We start from the raw sequence: 16,173 nt of genomic DNA, 5'->3' as shown, positions 1-16,173 counted from the left end.
TGGGTCGGTACTTCTGCAGCGATGTAGGATGATTTTAAAATGATTTTTGAAGTTGAGGGAGAAAATACGAGCAGAGTTTTTCAATATACCCTAACTGTCTTGAGCCAGAATACACAGAGTTCAGGGAGAGCAAGACAAGACGAGCGTTTGAGAATGAAAAGTATTTAAAATTTTTTTTTAATGAAAATAACCGATTGTTTAGCTAGATAAGACCCCTCTTCCTTGGCTGGGATCATTTACAACCGCATTTGGGATCGTTTGAAGCCGTATTTAAACGACATTTTGGAAGTTCAAACTCGGGGCATCATACCAGTCCATTATATGGAGAAAGATCCTGAAATGCTTGCCTCAAAAAACATAATTTCTTTACTACTGAAGAAAGAAAGACATGAACGTCTTGGATGACAAGGGGGTGAGTACATTATCTGTACATTTTTGTTCTGAAAGCGGACTTCTCCTTTAATACATGGATTTAAAATGCAGAATAACTGATTACTGTACATCATTTGCTGAATTAAACATGGCTGTGACAACATGTAGCATACTGCTTTTGAAATTATGTTGGAAAACATTCCAACATGTGAATATCGCACATCTGTGAATAAAGCAGATAAATCTAGATATTTTTTATTTTTCGTCAAATTAAGAAGTTGCAATTAATCATTTCATTCTCCACACTGCAAATAGAAGTTCAAGTTGAATGCATTGCATTATGGGATACAGTATGCATGTGCTTTGGTTGTATACTGCACATTCTGGCATATGTAGTTGTAGTTTCATGCATACAGAAAATACACAGCACACAGTATGTATTTATGAACTAATTATGGACATTGTATATTAATTGGAGTAAAAATCAGGGTTCATACAAGGTGCTTAAAGTACTTGAATTTGACTTTTTGAAATGTAAGGCCTGAAAAACCCTTAAAAATAGCAATATTCCTGAAGAGGTACTTGAAAGGTGATTGAATTATTGAAAGACAATGGATGTATAAAATAAATGTTTTTAATAAGCACACATCTTTTCACGCAAAATTCACACAGTTAAAAAAAAAAACATAGTATTTGAAGACGCAAAAAGAGGAACAGATGAACCAAATCAATTGAGTGAATCATTTAATCTAGAACCGCTCAGATTGATTCAAACTCCTGACTACTTTTCATTTTAAGCGATTCACTAGCAAAAACCAGATCAAATGAAAAGAGCCATTCAATTTAAAATTTCAACATCGAACATCAACATTGTAATGACTTTAAAACTATTTAAAAACCATTGCATTGCAACATGATTCACTGTTTCAAAGCGCTCCAATTGGATAGCACATCGTGAATCATTTGATGTAGATCGGGACTTTGGAGCAGGTTCGCAAATCATTTGACTTAGATTGGGACTCCAGAGCGGGTTCTTGAATCATTCTGCGGATTGAATGATTTGCGATTTGCGCTCTGAGTCCTGATATGAAATGATGCTTTGCGAATCCTTAATCAGATTGGGACTTTGTAACATGGATCATTTGATTCAGATCGTCACTTCGGAGCGGTTTCACAAATCTTTTTTTTTTTTTTTTTTTTTTTTTAATTTTTTTTTTTCTTAAACAGTAGAACACATCAAAGCATAAGTGAGATCTCTGATTTAAGTATTTGAAAATCAAAAAAGTAGTCCTTTTAAAGGCCTTGAAAGTCCTGGAATTTTATTTTACAGTATTTGTACAAACCCTGAAAAATGCAAAATAAGTGGACACTATCAGATGAATTAAACGTAATATGATAGTTCAATATAGCAGACTACTACAGTTTGAAATGTTTATGATCAGAAAAAATTGGAATGTCACATATTTCTAAACAAAGCAATGTTTTCAAGAGAATCACTACTGAATTGGTACAAAATAAAAATAGAAAATATTTCCATCACTGGAAATAAATAAATAAATAAATTAAACATAGGCTAATTTATCTCATGATTCTGAGTTTATATCTTGCAGATCTGACTTGGTTTCTGCTGTAGATTAAAAAAATAAATAAAGGCAATTGCAAAGTTTTTTTTTTATCTCTCAATTCTGACTTTTGTTTTCACCACAAAGACTTTATATCTTTTTTTTTTTTTTTTTTAATAAGAATTGTGTGGGCAAAAAGTCATAATTAACCTTTTATCCCATGGCAGAAACCATAGGTACCATAGTTTAGAGCAGATTAGTGAATGGTGGCTGTTTCCTTGACTTAGGATGGGAGAAAATGATTCAGTCTTGACTACATGACTTGTTGAGGCATTATTCACCTTTAGAAATTAATTTGTGTCCATCATAGTTGCATCCATTTTAAGTGTGCATATACTATGTAAGAAAAATTGTGTGATAAATCCAGACTACAGTGAATATAAATTTGAGTTTTTACTTTTATGTACTTTTTAGTTCACTTACAAAGATCTGAATTTGGTACTCTCAAAGGGGACTGACACGAGATCTTAAGCATCCACAAGTTCTGTGTAAATGCTGAAAGAGCAAAATGCATGAAAAGCAAGGAAGCAATAAAACAAATCTATCACCAGCAACCGTAACATGAACTTAGATTTCACGCCTGAGGCAGAATCGGCGGCTTAAATCATAAAATCATTTTATCTGCTGTGGAGTTCTGAGAGAGAAAGAGTAAGAGTGAGAGAGCACGTGTAAAGACGGAACATTTCCGGTGTCTCTGTGTTCCGCAGGGAAGATCTCGCATCTCTCCCAGGAATCGCGCGGATTAAATCCGTCTTCAGCTCCCCAAACAAACCCAGCGCCGCCGCTGAAGATTTCTAATCGTAGCCTCTGCAGTTTCTCCTTCTCTCTGATTACTCAATTAAGCCCATTGTTTACCTAATCGCTCGGCTAATTATCTTTCCGTGTCAGGCGACGGGTCTGATAGGCTCCGAGAACGTGTCAGATAGACGGAGAAGCGCTTCACGGGGCGAACGGATGATGGGACGCGCGGCGGCCGCCATACTGCGGAATGTTTCCGTAGATATGTATCTCCTCCACAGCTATTCCCAAACATATTGTATGGAGGCACAGCACGCTGTGACCCAAATAGCAAACTCAATAATCTTCCGAAACAGACTCAGCAAGTGGAAGAAAAAGAAAAAACTTCTCCCGCTAAAAATACTACAGGGATTGTTGCACAAAAGCTGCTGCAGGCAGAAAAAATCAACAAGAAGTCAAAACAGAAGTGAGATAATTCAATTCACTTCTTACACAAACACGCTTCTAAGCATTAAATTGTAAAATGAGTGATAATTAAAACATTTCCTTCCAGAACAAAGAGCTGATCTTCAAAAAAAGTATAATAGAGAGAACTAGATGAGTTCTGAGGAAAATGAGTGGTGTTTTCTTGTGCAGAAGTTGCTGCCATTATGTTAGTGTCAGGGCAATTCTATGACATTGCTAGGATGTTGTGGTGGTGTCTTTTATTACTCTCCAGCCTTTTGATATTCTATAACAAGGCAATAAGTATGTCTTGACCGTTTAATGAAGTATAAAGTACTAGAACATTAAAGGCAATGCTAGCATGGAAGTAATCATTTTGAACTATTTGTAATTAAAATATGCATATATTGCATTAAAATATGCAATATATTGTAATTCAAAATAGCCATATTTGAGGAAGATATTAGAAAAAAAATCTTACTATGCGTTGCTGGATAAATACTGGATAGTATGCATTGCTGTCGGTTGTTTAACATTTTTATTATAAAACAGTTGTCAAATATTAAATTTAAACAAATAATTGCTGTATGTAATTTTTTGTCTGTACTAAAGCATAAAAATACCATAATATATTTCCAAATATTTACGGCCAGTTGCTCTACTTTACAACATGGGTTTAGTGTCAAAATTTATGTTTTTGTTTTGGTCTGTGTGTTTCCCACTACTGCCATTTAGTACTGCCCAATACTATTTTGACACCCAGGTTGCCAGTTGACGGGAAACAGTGTATTGCAGCCAGTGATGGGAATAACGGCATTATAAAAAACAGCATTATTAAGGGTGTTTCGTCCGAGTAGGCTCTCTCTCAGCCATAGGACCTGCAAAGCTGCACATTGCATTGCTTTCTTCTTCTGAGGTAAATTCTGGATTATTCCTCTCAGCGCGTCGTCTTCTAGAAGCGAAAAGTAGTCAAGATGAACTTGATGAATATTCACGTTTGTTTACAAAGGTGATGTGGGTGTTTAAAATTTGAAAAGTGGAGCTGCTCGTGAGCATGATTAAATTAGAGATAATAAGTTTAGACTGGAAAACTGGAGCTCGAGTTGGTATCATACAGACTACTTTATCAGAGAATATTTATTTTCGACGTGACATTTTTTTCATGCTTTCAAACTTTCAATACATATATTTCTCATGACTATGAGGCATGTATTCGCTGTTAACTGATAACAATAACAGAGATTCAGGTTGTTTTATTTATGTGTCTGTGAAGAGAAGTGATAGAGACCAAGATGGCAGAGTTTATTTTCTTTACAAAAGCACATTGTTTTGTTGTTATTATGACTACACACAAATAAAAAGTAGACTTTGCAGTTTCAAATGATATAACATGGAACTTGGAAGGTGTCTCTCACATTGTCCCACAGCAACATTCAAATAATGTAGATTAGTGTACAATGTTTTATTTGTTTAACATATTTAATATTGGGGGCATTCAAGTTATTGACCTTGGATGTTTTTTTTGTTTTTTTTTTAAAGTAACACAATAGTTACTTTCCCTGGTAATTAATTACTTTTATAATGATGTAACTCAGTTACTAACTCAGTTACTATTTGTAAGAAGTAAATAATAACTATAACTTTTTAAAGTAACATGCCCAACACTGACTATGTTTACATGGACATCAGTAATCTAATTATTTATCTTGTTCTGAATAAGACAATATTATGATTAAGGTGTTTACATGAGTTGATTTTAGAATATTCCTTTAATGTTCCCGTTTTACATGTTATAGTGCATAGACCGATTAATGGTACACGTCATTACGTCCCCACGCAACGCCAGCTGACTTTAGAATTTCACGTATCAACATATAATTTGTGTTTGTTATGGTGTAATATACAGTTTTGGGGTTTCCATTTTTTTATTAAAGCTTCAAGTGCAGTTAATTATTTGTCATGCTATCTGTGTAAACAGATGATGGCGTTGTGCTGCGTGTGTATCCTGTCACAAAATGCGGCAAAAAGTTTGATTTGTGTTTACTACGAGTATGACTTTAGTCGGATTAAGCTAATCAAAAATCTCTGTTTACATGGTAGATTCCTAATCAGAATATTGTCTTAATCGTGTTAAAATCGGAATATTGTTGTCCATGTAAACGTACTGAATGATTGCAGCTATGGAAGCCAGCAAATGAACTGGGTCAGAAATTGCAGATTCTACCCAACCTAAAAAGTCTCTGCATTCATCAGAAAATCTCTATGATCAGAGGCACATTAAAACGTGGGTAAGTCAACTAATGCAAGGCTTGTCATCTTCAGTTGTCAGTTGCACCTGTTGCATGTCCTCAATCTGGCAACCCATGTAGCCAGACTTTTAGACTGACGGCAGAAGGTCTGGAAACCTTGGCTGCTTTGAATGGCCATGGACCGCCCAAGAGGCCACATGACTGACAGGTAAATCAACCAATCACTTTTTGTTTTGTGCCACGTCATGTTTAGAGGCATGGAAATGTTCTTACAATAACAGAACTCTTGGATGTATTTTAAAGAATCTATGCTACAAACTTTACATATTTCACATACTTTTGAAAGTTCGGTGTTTAGTTGATCCTGATACTATAGAATTCAACGACTTTGAAAGCCCTGTAGTGTTTCCAATTTTGTGTGCCATATGCATCATATGTTCAGCTAGCAGTCTGTAGGTGAGTTTATCCACTAGCTGTCAGTATTACATACTGCACCTTTAAAAGTTTTGCTACTTTTATCTTACCTCACTCTCTTTCAACTTTAAAATGAGGTGTTGTAGGGCAGACCGGCCTAAAAATGTAATGTTTAAACCTTTTTTGTCATCCTATTAAACAGAGTGCTGCGTTTCTTCTGAACAACACACTAGATTTGAGGAATCATTCAAGTCTGGAGAGCAAACGCTGTCATGCTTGATGGTAAGTCTGAGTAGTACTAATAGTGATGCTGTCCTTAGTACAGTTTGTTCTTTGTTTTAATATTCTGGACTCGACAATCTGTTCCTGAGTTCATGCCATCAGACTAGTTATAAACGTAATTAGGAAGATAATGAAGTCAAAGGTGAAGAGAAGAGTCTCTGCGGCCGTTCAAGAGAAGCTTCCTCTGCTCTCCAGTGACTCGACTGACTGCGGTTCTGTCAGGTTGTTTTCACACTCAGTTCGATTACAGCCTTCAAGATGAGAACAGCTGTGAGTACCACTGACAGCTGTTTACTACTGGAGCTTTATAACAGTTTTGATCTTGTGTTTCAAGTAGAAATATCTAAATAAGGCCGCATGTCCACCACAGCATTTTTTTCAGAGGCTAGCCTATTTTTGCAGTTGTTTTCATCGGGAGTGCTACGTTTTTTTGTTTTTAACACTAGGAGTGTGCTGATTTTTTATTTATTTATTTTGTGGCCAGAGTTAAAGAATGTTCAACTTTGGGTAAAACACAGCACTTATCACTGTCTATTTTTAGTCAGCTGTCCAATCACAGTGGAGGATGGGCGGGACAAATTCCACTAACCGCCACATCCTACTTGTACAACAGTAACAACAAGAAGTAGCACAACAACAGAACAAAATAATTTTAAATCAGATACTAGTTGCACTTCCAAGGATATCCCGTATCATAGCAGCCATAGCGTCTCAACTGAAAAGTAAAAAAAAAAAAACACTAAGCCTCAGAAGGGCTCAAATCTAGGCATTTTCAGCCGAGTCCCTGGCATTTTCACCTGGCTAAAACACTTTGGTGGACACATGTTCGAAGACTTACTTACCTCAGAAGAAAAGTTGCATTGGACAACTAGAAAAATTGTCAAATTTTAATGTTGAGAGAGCCTGGCCAGAAAGTTTGAAGAAAGTTTCTTCATGTTAGAAATGAGCTAAAAAAGGTGCTATTCATCCTATTCATGGCAACATGCTAGAAAGATGTTGTCAACGTGTTAACAGTGTCAAAACATGTTAGCAAACATGTTAGAAATGTGTTAATTAATAACAATGTGTTAAAAATGTTATAAACGTTAATTCATGTTAGCAACATGCTAACAGTGTTAAATCATGCTAGCAACATATTAATTCATGCTTACAATATGTTAAACAAGTTAGAAACAAGACAAAAAAAAATGCTAATTCATGTTAACAATATGGTGAACATGCCAGAAACATGTTGGCAACAAACATGGGTTACTTTTCAAAACATGTTAGCAAATATGTTCAGTCATGATAGCAATGTATTAAAATGCTATAAACATGTTGTGTCATGTTTGCAACATGCTAATAGTGTTAGAATATGCCAGCTACATGCTAATTCATGCTAATGATATGTTAAACATGTTAAAAAACAAGCTAAAAAAATGTTAATTCATGTTAGCAACATGCTAACAGTGTTAAAACATGCTAGCAACATGTTAATTCGTGTTAATAATTTGGTAAACATGCTAGCAAACATGTTAGACACATGTTCATGATAGCAATGTTTTACAAAAGTTATAAACGTGTTAATTCATGTTAACAACATGTCAACACTGTTAAAACATGCAAGAAACATGTTAAATAATGCTAACGATATGTTAAACATGTTAATATGTTAAACAAGCTAAAAAGATGCCAATTCATGTTAATAATATAGTAATCAAGTTAGAAATATGTCGGCAACATGTTAGAAACTTGTTTATTTATGTTAACAACATGCTAACAGTGTTAAAATATGCTAACAACATGTTCATTTATGTTAATGATATGTTAAACATGTTAGAAACAAGCTTAAAAAGATGTTAATTCATATTAACAATATGGTAAACATGCTAGAAACGTTGTCAACATGTTAACAGTGTCAAAACATGTTAGCAAACATGTCAGAAATGTGTTAATTAATAACAATGTGTTAAAAATGTTATAAACGTTAATTCATGTTAGCAACATGCTAACAGTGTTAAATCATGCTAGCAACATATTAATTCATGCTAATGATATGTTAAACAAGTTAAAAACAAGATTTAAAAAAATGTTAATTCATGTTAACAGTATGGTGAACATGCCAGAAACATGTTGGCAACATGTTAGCAGAGTCAAAATGTCATGTTTGCAACACGTTAATAGTGTTAGAATATGCCAGCAACATGCTATTTCATGCCAACAATATGTGAAACGTGTTAGAAACAAGCTAAAAAATGTTAATTCATGTTAACAATATGGTAGCAATGTATTAAAAATATTATATGCATGTTAATTCACGTTAGCAACATGCTAACAGTGTTAAAACATGCTAGCATGATATTTCTGTTTATATTTATATTTTCATGATACCAATGTTTTACAAAAATTACAAACGTGTTAATTCATGTTAACAACATGCCAACACTGTTAAAACATGCTAGAAACATGTTAATTCATGCTAACCATATGTTAAACATTTTAGAAACAAGCTAAAAAGATGCTAATTCATACTAACAATATGGTAAATGTGTTAGAAACATGTTTATGTATGTTAGCAATATGCTAACAACATGTTAATTTATGCTAATGATATATTAGACATGCTAGAAACAAGCTAAAAAAAGATGTTAATTCATACTAACAATATGGTAAACATGGTAGAAACATGTTGGCAACATGTTGGCAACGGTGTCAAAACATGCTTGTTAGTTCATGACACCAATGTTTTAAAAAGTTATAAGCATTGTAATTCATGTTAGCAACATGTTAACAGTGTTAAAACATGCTAACAACATGTTAATTCATGCTGACAATATGCTAAACATGTTAGAAACAAGTTAAAAAGTTAAAAAGATGTTATTTCATGCTAACAATAAGCATGCTTAGCAACATGGTAACAGTGTTAAAATATGCTAACAACATTAATTTATGCTGTTTCATATTAACAATATGGTAAACATGCTAGAAAGATGTTGGCAACATGTTAGCAGTGTCAAAACATGCTAGCAAACACATTAGAAACATGTTAGTTCATGACAGCAATGTTTTAAAAAGTTATAAACATGTTAATTCATGTTAGCAACATGTTAACATTGTTAAAATATGTTAGCAACATTCATGTTAACAATATGTTAAACATGTTAGACACAAGCTGAAAATATGCTAATTCATGCTAACATATTAAACGTGTCAATTCATGCAAGTAATGTATGTGTAAAAACATGTTAGCCACATGCTAAAATAAACGAACAATATTCTAAAACATCCCAGTAACATGTTAAAATGCTAGAAATGTGTGAAAACGTTAAAAATGTAGCATGTTTTTTTTCTCAGATAAGTCTGTTTAGTCTTGTCTCACATAAATGTTTCTCTAAATGTATCTCAGATGATTTTACTAAAAGAAAGGACACAAATACTGATTAAGAACATGTTTTTTTGCAGTAAACATCCTGCAGCAACAGCTTTAGTCCAAAAGCACCTCAAGAAAAGGAAAAAGAAAATCAGAAAGATGAAAACAAGTAAACTTTTGGTATTCTTCAGCTCATAGAGACCTAATGATAGTCAAATGAGGGCCCAGAGAACAGATATAAATAAATAAGAAGTAGATAATTAAGTAAAGTAAGACGCGCGCACACACACAGAAGTGAGTTAAAGCAGCTGCTGGGCCCAGGGAGGAGCTGCTGGGGAGAAGCAGGTTCTGCTCAGGTACCCCAGGCAGACGCACACAGCCGCGCTAATTGCAATAATGACTGCCGCACAGACGCTAATTAAAGCCGCGTGTTGGATGGTGGTCTGCAGCATGGCCAAGCACTGACAAACTCTGACAGCGCACGCTGGCATCCGCTAACAAAGACATAATCTCAGCTGCCGTAAAAAAAAAAATACAGCGGGAAAGTAAATATTTCCGCACAATCCCCGTGCTGACCATATGGCACGTCTGTAATTATAAGGCCTCCTTTCCCCTTTTCTCCAGCTTCTTCAAGCCGAGGAGTGCGGGAGGGTGCTTTGCCTATCAGGCGGAGTATAATTGAACAGCTTATGCAATTGCTTTAATTATATACGGTAGCTGTACCGTCTCATCCGGCCTTGCAACATGTGGAGTGTTTCATCCATTCTGCTTCGCTTGTCACGCCACCGTTATGCTGCTTTATGTCCCGCGTGCGAAGCGCGACGTTCGCTATATAACCGTGTTTATGTATCTTGTGCAAAAATATTCCAGTAACCAATTAACCTCTTTCCTCTGTCTGTCGGGGTTTCTAATTTGGCAGATGCATATGTAATTAGTTAATAACCAGTGGTGATATAAATATCAGTAATTCAAAGGTCAAAATGTTGTTGTTGTGCATGGAAAATGTTGAGGAATTCCTCTAATTACTATTCTGCTCAAAATACTGAAGTGATTTTTACATCTTTTGCACAGTATTTGAGTATTTTACCAATGCAGCTGGGAACTAGTGCTTGATTTACTTTTCACTTACTTTTTAATTTACTTTTAGTTAGTTTGCATCCAGTTTGTAATGGTGCTAATTATATATTTTTAAATGCACTTCAAAGACAATAAAGATAATCAGAAATGTCTGTATATACACTACCAGTCAAAAGTATTTGAACAGGAAGATATTTTTAATGTTTTTTAAAGAAGTCTCTTCTGCTTACCAAGCCTAAATTAATTTGATTCAAAGTACTGCAAAAACAGTCAAATTTTTAAATATTTTTTTATTTAAAATAACTGCTTTCCACTTGAATATATTTTAAAATGTAATTTATTCCTGTGATTTCAAAGCTGAATTATTCTAGTCACGTGATCCTTCAGAAACCATTCTTATATTCTTATTTACTGCTCAAAAAAAAAAAAAAAAAAACGTTGTTATTATTATATTGAGTAGAATTTTTTCAGGTTTTTCAGTAGTAATAATGCTGAAAATGTATTTTCAATCACAGGAATAAATTACATTTTAAAATGTATTCAAATAGAAAATAGTTTTTGTTTTTGCTGTACTTTGGATCAAATAAATGCAGGCTTGGTGAGCAAATGAAACTTCTTTAAAAAACATTAAAAACCTTACTGTTCAAAAACCTTTGACTGGTAGTGTAATATTTATAGATATGATTTTTTATAAATGTAAATTGTAACACATTAATATAATAATGCATATATATTTAACAGTATTAATAAAATAAAATACTTTTGCATCATGTTGCATCTGGCACAGTTCAAAAACAATCAAAAATGTATATGATGTTTATAAAATAAATTAATTTTTAAAAAATAAATGAAAAAAAATATTGTAAATAACACTATATAGATACATTTTAGCATTTTAGATTTTTTTACTGTATCTTTTGATTGATTTCAACCTTTTGCACAGCATTTAAGCATTTTTACTGATGCAAAAGGAGACCAGTGTTTGATTCACCGTTTGCATCCAGTTATGATAATTATATCCTATAATTAATTACTAAGTATTGCTATTATTATTGCTTGTGTCGTATAAACCATACATTATCATAAAACTCATCCTGCAGCATTTGTCTTGTTGGAAAGAGAGGTACTTGCTTTCTTCAGAGCAGTGAAACAAACAAAGGACTTCTGTAAATGATGGTCGACTGAGTATGAGGTGGTTGCTAATTATCATGACTTGATCAACTAATGATCCTGAAACACAGTCACCTTCATGACAGGGGACGTCCTGCACCAGTGGGTCTGACTTCAAATTTGGCCGACCAACAGAAACAATTTAAGGACATTGGCAATTAAGAGGTTCAAATAGCATTTAATTACATGTACGAAAGGGGGCGATTCCTAGTTAATTAAAGCTTCTTTAAGGGGAATCTTCACATTCAGCAGATCCAAATCACTTACTCAGGTTATTGAACGTTGTTTTTTTTTGGGGTGTTATATTGCAAGGTAATTAAAAACGAGTTTTATTCGTATGTGGCCTGCTAATGATGCATGTAGGACAGAAGAACAGGAACTTTTTAACCTGTACAGAAAATTGTCAACCCTGATTTTTATAACTAGCTATTCAGTTCAGTTTTAGAAAAGCACAGGTATATTAATTTAGTATATATATCTAAAAAGTATATATTCTAATTTGTCTCAACACAAAAAAACAAGGTTTTCAAGGGTCGAATTACTAATTTGTAAAAATAAAATCATTAAATATTACAATTTAAAATAAATGTTAAAAACATTTTTTATAAATATATACAAATATTTTCAAATAAAATATATTTTAATATACTTTTTAAAAAAATGCTGAAGTTATGAAAGATTTAAACAAGTGTGGAGGCAGTTTTGTGTGGAGAAAATTGCAGGATTTGGAGATCAGAGGAAGTTGTTCTTCACAGCTGGTGGAAAATTGTGTTTTGCATCCTCTCACGCTCCATCCACCCATCCGTCCTCTTCTTCTTACTGTATGACCGTCTTTCTCATCCTCCTCTTTGATGCGTTAGACAGTGCTGCCGTTAATTGAGTTAATCACGCTCTCCAAACTCTCCCCACATCCCTCGTTTCTCACGCACCACAGACTCCACAACCAACAGCTGAGCTCTCACACTAACAAAGAGAAGTGGGACACATCGCCACAGAAAACAAGATATCACTTACGTTTCAATCAAGTGTCACCTTGGTCTCAGATGTTTCTCCTAAGAAGAAATAATAATAAACATGGAGTAAATGAGTCAATAGTTCTCATAATGTAAGAGTCTAGAGCTATAAATGAATGTGGAGAAACTCAGCTGAGAAATATTTGAGTTCATATTGACATGCCTGACTTTTGATTGCAGACAAAGTTTGAGATGCTGGAGACACATGTGAGATTCCTACGTTTTTTACTTAAGGTAAAGTTCTCTTGTTATGCATTACATTTTAATACTGTCTAGGAGAAATTATTGAGCGTTCAACAAGATGCTTTTTTCCCCTTTAGGAGCAGAAAAGATGCTGGAGAGAAAGGTGGTTGAGGCATTGCTATGTGGTTGCTGGGGTTGTCTGGGTGGCTTGTAGGGCATTGTTATGTGGCTGCTAGGGCATTCAAGGTGGTTTAGGTGTTTCTGTGTGGTTGCTATGGGTTTTTAGGGTGGTTGCCTAGGGTGTTATGTGGTTGCTAGGGTGTAAATGTGTACAACAGTGGTCTCAAACTCAATTCCTGGAGGGCCACAGCTCTGCACATTTTCGCTCCAAACCTAATCAAACACACCTGATCCAGCTAGTCAAGGTCTTCGGGATTACCAGAAACTCTAAGCAAGTGTGAGTTGGAGATGGTTGGAGCTAAACTCTGCAGAGCTGCGGCCCTCCAGGAATTGAGTTTGAGACCTCTGGTCTACAAGGTACACATTTAGGCAAAATAACACAATAACAACTAATGCAAGTAGGCTAATAATAAAAAAAAGGACTTACTCTTGTAAACAATCTCCTTTGCTGCTTCGCGCGCGTTTGCAATTCTTTTTTCTGAGGTAATCCAAAGCTTATTCCTCTCAGCGCGTCGTCTTCCAGAAATGACAAGTAGCCGAGATTAATTTGAAGAAAAGTCTGGCTGCTTTGTTTACAGAGGTGACGTGGGCGTTTACATGTCCATGTGTCTCACGTGGACAGTTGTCATGTTAATAGCGCAATCGGCTTGTGGGCATCATCACATTAAAGATGATTAGCTGACAGAAGAAACTGGACTTCCTGTTGGTTTCATACGGATTACTTTATCACGGATAGTGTTTTTTTAGACATGACTTACAACATTTAAAAGTAGACACTTCAAGCTTTCTATAAATGTATGTCTCATGTAGGGTTGGGTATCGAAAATCAAATCAAACACGATTCAAATACCAACGTGATTCTGTTCCTAAATTACAATGATCTATCTGTTTGATTTCTCAACCTTTCTTCCGTGCAGCATATGATCATGATTTGAACATTTAAATGCAACTAAATGTTTAGCAAAAAAAGAAACAGAATAAATATGCTTGATATCATGTTTTATTTACATTGAAATGGAAACTGGGAATCGAAAAGAATCTGAATCAATAAGCAGAATCGGAATCGGAATTGATAATATTCTAAAGATACCCAACTTTTGTCGACCCCAGAGGGTTAAGGTGGTTTAGGCATTGCGTTGTAGTTGCTAGGGTGTTCAAGGTAGTTTAGGCATTGCTATGTGGTTGTTAGGGTGTTTAAGATGGTTACTAGGGTGTTCAGGGTGGTTTAGGCATTGCTATTTGGTTGCTAGGTTGTTTAAGATGGTGCTGAGACAATATGGGTCATTCATAGGGTGTTGCTATGTGATTGCTGGGGTTTTCTAAGTGGTTTAGGCATTGCTATGTAGTTGCTGGGGTGTTTAAGGTGGTTTAAGTGTTGTTCTGTGGTTGCTAGAGTTTTCTGTATGGCTTATAGGGCATTGTTATGTGGCTGCTAAGGTGTTTAACATGGTTTAAGAGTCGCTATGTGTTTGCTAGGGTTTTCTGGATGGCCTGTAGGGCATTATGTGGTTGCTAAGGTGTTGAAGGTGGTTAATGCATTTCTGTGTGGTAGCTAGGGTGTTTAAGGTGGTTTAGACATTGGTCTGTGGTTGCTAGGTTTTTCTGGGTAGTTTGTAAGGCGTTTCTATGTGGGTACTAAGGTATTCAAGGTAGTTTACACATTGCTGTGTAGTTGCTTGGGTGTTTAAGATGTTTTAGGCGTTGCTCTGTGGTTGCTGGTTTAGGTGGTTGCTAAGACATTATGGGTGGTTTGTTGGGTGTTGTTATATGGTTGCTGGGGATTTCTAGGTGATTTAGGCATTGCTATGTAGTTGCTGGGGTGTTTAAAGTGGTTTAGGTGGTTGCTGAGATGTTATGGTTGGCTCATAGGACATTGCTATGTGGTTGCTGGGGTGTTCTGCATGGTTTGTATGATGGTGCTATGGTGTTCTGGGTGTAAGGGATATGTAACTAGTTGATAGAGTTTTCTGTGAGTTTTAGACATTACTATATGATTGTGGATGTTATTGGTGGTTTATAAGGGGCTGTTATGTGGTTTTCTGGGTGGTTTGTAGAGTGGTGGTGCCCTTTATTTTCTGCATTCAGTAGATTTATCAGAGTTTAGTTTATATGATGCAGTTAAGAAAGATGCATTATATGAGATGTTTTAATGCGCAACAGGACCATCGGAAACTCTCCTCAGTTAAATGAGCATCCATCCATTAACCAGAGGGGATTTAACTGGAGAGGGCATCCGGGCATGTTTCCCTGGTGACTCTGTCCAGTGTCCGTCTGTGTTTGTGTGTGTGTGTTGGGGGATTCCTGTGCAGTGTCCGTCTCCATCCCCTGGGAGTCGTGAGACCCTGGACATCTGTTCTCTTCCACTTGCTGTGGTCAGTCTGGCATTCCTAATCTTCGCACCCCTCGCGCTCCTCCCTGGAGGCGCCTGTCCGCTGACCTGCTTTCCCCTCTCTGCATCTCTGCCGCTTTATCTCTCTCTCTCTCTGTCTGTCTTTCTCTTTCTGTCTTCCGCTCTGTCACCGAGTGCCAGCAAAGCCAATCGGATGTGGCCACAGTCTTCCAGATCAAAGCTGTGCTGATTCCACGGCAGGAGCTTTTGAAGTGTTCGGAAAAACGAGTCACGTGTGGTGTCTTTATGACAAAATTCTCCTGATGCCTGTATTTTTACATCTTCATCTGTGCCGTCCGGCCCTCGTGCTCGGCTCTTTTGCGAAGATGATATTTTCGTTGCTAAAATAAAGCATGACGGTTAATCCGGTTAGTCTTTTGCGAAGTGTTTTTCCCTCTTTCTGTTTTTCTGAGAGCGTGGCCGAGTAGAAAACGCACGGTGCTTGTCTCCCAGCACTAGTTGAGCTGTTTGAAGCTGGAGCCCTGCTGTGCTTTCACACGAAGTTTTAACCTCCGGAAATAAATAAAATAAACACTGGTAATCTTGCTAGGTCAATCCCAATATACTTCCCTGAAGTCTGCACTGAGCAAGACATTTTCCCAGATATCATCTGCCTGTAGCTTTTGCCATACCTTCTTCTATCTCTCTCTTTCTCTCTGGCATCTGTCCTGTTCCCAAAGGGAAGGAGAAA

General features: G+C 35.8%; 1 protein-coding gene across 2 annotated transcripts in view; it reads left to right on the top strand.

Moving 5' to 3' along the window:
• Nucleotides 1-16,173, top strand: part of slc39a4 (solute carrier family 39 member 4) — a 111,803-nt gene that overhangs the window by 64,948 nt on the left and 30,682 nt on the right. The window contains exons 11-12 of one of the 2 annotated variants that reach the window (XM_051137040.1): nucleotides 5,499-5,633; nucleotides 6,042-6,121. The exons of the other annotated variant lie outside the window; for it this stretch is intronic. The gene's annotated coding sequence lies outside the window, so the exon portion shown is untranslated. The remainder of the gene's footprint in view (nucleotides 1-5,498; nucleotides 5,634-6,041; nucleotides 6,122-16,173) is intronic. 2 annotated transcript variants of the gene reach the window in all.

This window comes from Labeo rohita, chromosome 19 (genome assembly GCF_022985175.1).
Source record: "Labeo rohita strain BAU-BD-2019 chromosome 19, IGBB_LRoh.1.0, whole genome shotgun sequence".
NCBI lineage: Eukaryota > Metazoa > Chordata > Actinopteri > Cypriniformes > Cyprinidae > Labeo > Labeo rohita.
Note: the sequence above shows the minus strand (reverse complement) of the source record. Positions and strands in the feature narration are given on the sequence as shown.